The sequence below is a fragment of the Gossypium hirsutum genome, chromosome A10, assembly GCF_007990345.1.
Source record: "Gossypium hirsutum isolate 1008001.06 chromosome A10, Gossypium_hirsutum_v2.1, whole genome shotgun sequence".
Taxonomy (NCBI): Eukaryota; Viridiplantae; Streptophyta; class Magnoliopsida; order Malvales; family Malvaceae; genus Gossypium; species Gossypium hirsutum.
The window spans coordinates 60,444,117-60,448,474 of record NC_053433.1 but is presented as its reverse complement, the minus strand read 5'-3'; positions in this window follow the sequence as shown (position 1 = coordinate 60,448,474).

The window sequence follows — 4,358 nt, the reverse complement described above, 5'->3', positions numbered from 1 at the left end:
AAAATATTGATACCATTGCTACAGTATCGATACCTACGTTGTTGATTTTGGAAATTTTGTTAAATGGTCATAATGCATGTATAATTGTTAACGTTAGTTAAATTGAAGTATGTTGAGCATGTTTTAATAATGACTAATGTATATTAAACTTGAAATCCATACAAATGCTAAAAAGGAATGATTACTTAATAACACGACACTTCTATTGTGTGTGTGATGTGTAACGGTGGTGTGACATCCTAATATTCGGGCTCAATGATTGAGCCGTGTATAGGGAGTTACATGATGCGTGGTACTTATGGTCCAATGGTCATTGGAACATCCAGATAGTAAGCTTTCTTAATAACTTTGCTTTGTAATTATATGTTAAATATGTGTTTTTATGAACGGTGATATGAGAGCTCTATATCACGATCTAGATATGAATAGTGATTTGAAAGCTCTATGTTTAATTAAATATTTTGACACTATAATCTTTTGAAACTGTTGGATATAATGGGGATTGTGAGTACTCACCGTTGTGTTTTATGTTTTGGGCGAGAGACCTTGCGACAGGTTGGAGAGATAAGGGAATGTCGAGCTAAGCTCCATTCAATGGATATGTTGGTGTGGAGAGTGCTTAGATTTATGCTACACTTATTAGACATGTTGGTGTAGAGAGTGCTTAGATTTATGCTACACTTATGGGACATGTTAATAATCTTTGAGACAGAGTGAGGAGTTATAAGGAGATCTATTATCCAACAGAAAAGAACATATGAATAAGATTGTGTTTTCTGAAATATTATGTTTTACTATTTTAAGCTAATTGACAGTGACTAACTGCGAACTAGACTTTCCGTAAGTATGGCAAACCTAGTTCGCAGTTTAGTGACCTTGCTAATGCTTTTGTTTAACATATGTTTTGTGCATGCTATGTGGTTATTCTTTCTAGTATATTCACTGAGTTCACACATTCCTTCTTAACACTGTAGACATTTAGATTGCACGAGGTGTAGCATCGAAGCGAGTGATCCTGTTGAAGCATAAACTCTGAACAGAAGGTACAAGTGAACCATGGATTTAAAGGCAATGTGTGATTCTGGTTGGGTTTAGAAATATCTATCTATTGACTTCATTGATTAATCTAGGACTCAGTTATTTAAATGTTTTTTATGTTTTTCTTTATATTTTTATTTGCAAACTGGTAAAACTTGGATATAGTCCAAGTTTGATTGATGTTTTCTTAATTTACAAGATCATACTTAAGTAATTAATTTCTAACATAGTGTTTACCATAAGCATTACCATGAAATATTCAAAATTGACAAACCTAAATAGAGTTCACCAAATTTTCTACGAAGTGGCAGGGTTGTTGAACTGTGCTAAGTACAAACCCTAGTGATTGGTGAACTGCTACCCTCAAAGCCCTAATAACTTTTGATATGTAGAATAGAAGAAACCTTATGAACTATGTTCATAGTATCTAAACACATAGGTGTAGTTCACAGGACTTACCCAGTTTAAGGAAACTTACCCCATGGAAGACTTAGAATGTTAAGCAAGGGCGTGAACCCCAATGTCGAATAGTTGAACTGTTGTTTTGAAAAACTTAGGGTTTGCATGTTTTTAATTCGTTTCTACAAATATTTATGCCTTTAGGGAAAGAGTAGTTAAGTTCATGCAAGCTATGTAGGTTCGCATGTTATTGTCGCTATATACCAAGAAGCAAGCGAAGTGAGTTTGCGAGCTTGTGTTTTTTTAATTCTAAACATGTTTTATGTTTTAAATTTTGGTGTGTTGGAGGTTAGGTTGGGTGTTAATGGAGAGTCACTTAGGTGTCTAATGTGACATTCCATTACACGAGTTCGATAATCAGACAAGGTATGGGGTTTATAGTCACATTTCAGACCAAAGGAATCGAGCCTAAGGCTTGGGTATTGATACTTAAAGCTTTGGAAAGGTATTTAGTGTTGAAATTAAAGTGTAACACCCCTTACCCATATTCGACGCTGAAACAGGGAATGAGGCGTTACTGGACATAAATTCTCACAATCATACAAGACCGAGACATGAATTTGCGTCCAAATTTAAAACTTTTCATTCACATACATATCATCCCTTATATGGTCCCTCGAGGCCCAAAAAATACATTGGGTGTGGTTTGGGACTAAACTGAGAACTTTTGGAACTTTGTGACACTTAGAAAAATTTCTTGTTTTGGAGGGTCACACGCCCGTGTGGGTAGGCCGTGTAGTCACACACACCCGTGCGGCTTGGGACACGCCCTTGTCCTCAGCCCATGTAACTGTCTGTTTATGACGTCATTAGCATAATAGGGTTACACGGCCAAGTCACGCGCTCGTGTGCTTAGGCTGTGTGGCGAATTAAATTTCAAAATCAGGTGCAGACTTCACATGATAGGGCACACGCCCATGGGATAGACCGTGTGTCTACTCGAGTGGACAGCTTTAAGGCTATTTTCCAAGCCAATTGCCACCCTTATATGCACTATAAGATAGATGACTTCAAAGGCACTTAACATGGCATAATTGAGAACTTAGACATCATCAACAAGTCTTGGTCATGACAATATTATATCAACTTATACATACACAAGACCCCAAACTTTGTCAAGTCCAAACTTACTAATTCACATGCATTAAGCATCATAGGTTTGCTTCCATTTTACTCATTTAGACCTTAGTTATCATCATACCAACACATACACATACACACAATCACTAACCACATCTCAAAGACATAGGCACATACATAATCATATAATCAACATAAGCCATCATTCATGGCTATATACAAATTGGACCATAAATGACTCTAGACCAACACATTTGGCCACATTAGCAATGTCATAATTAATCAAAAGAAAAAGTCCCTATACATGCCACAAACTTAAGAGGTTGGTATTCATTTTTACACACATGATAGCTTGATAGTGTGATGGTATCTCCGGTAGCCTCCAACCTGAGCTTGCTAAATTAACCTATAAGAGATGGGAAAGGAAGGGGAGTAAGCTTCAAAGCTTAGTAAGTTTATATGAAAATAAATAACAACTATTAACATTCATTTACTTTATCCTTCCATAAGGGTATTATTATTACAGTTTGCATTAAATCTCATGATTACCACTTATTCATTCATAATGCTTACTCTTTTATCTTACAAACATCAATTATACGTCTTGGCATTAGACTAGCAACCATAATCTCCCCATTATAACATATCACATTATTATCAAGTTATTTCAACTCACTTGACAACATGGACATCATTTACGAGTAATCATAATTTCAACATATAGATTAACAATCTTTCACATATCCATAGGTCACTTCTCTCTATGTTTTCATAATGACTTAAATTGACGATTATGCTTGTCTTTCCTTTTTCTTATATCTATTGACTCACAGCTTAAATATATTTATCGAACTATATCACAAATCAATTAGGTTCATAAGCCCGACACCTGATTATTTTCAAATCTTATCATACATCCATTCATCATAAATGTAGATAATTAGTCACAAGGTTATCAATATTTCAAAAGCATAACTTGTTCGTATGCATTCTTACAACATATTCATAGTATACCGAGTCCTTTACTTATGAGTTATAAGTACATACCTATACTAACTTGTAGCACATACTCATATTTCCTCATCATTGACTTCCTTGTTAAAGAACTTACTGATTTACCTGTTGAACACTTGGAATACTATTGGACACACGAAAAACATGCACATAGTGCTTCATACGTAGCCACATGCTACCTCATATCACATATCACACATTGCTATCTCTTGAGCTAATCACGGGCCTGCTCACACAAGCTGATAGTCAGGATGTAACTACACAGGCTGCTCGCACAAGCTGACAGGTACCCACAACACATGTCGGGCTACCCAGCCACCGGTAAGACGTACAAGACTAGCACCCGGATCACATTATATATGTCACATAATCTCATGAGCTCATAAACACATAGTTCCTAGTGACATGTCATATTGTATCCTAAATTATTCCAAAGGTTCAAACGGATTTTTTCTCACTTATCCGAACTCGTCAAATACAACCATAGAATGAATCATTTATTTCGTAAATTATCAAAGCATTTAGAATATTTAAAATAAAAACATAATATAAAATTATTTACATACGAACTTACCTCGACACCAAAAATGGCAAAGAGGGACCTAACTATCAACTACTCGTTATTCCCTTGTTTTAGGTCCGAACCTCATTTTCTTTGATCTATAACATCACATTTAGCTTAATTATTAGTCACATTATTCATTGTCACCCAAAAATCATACTATGTAAAAATTACATTTTTGCCCCTAAACTTTGTCATATTTACA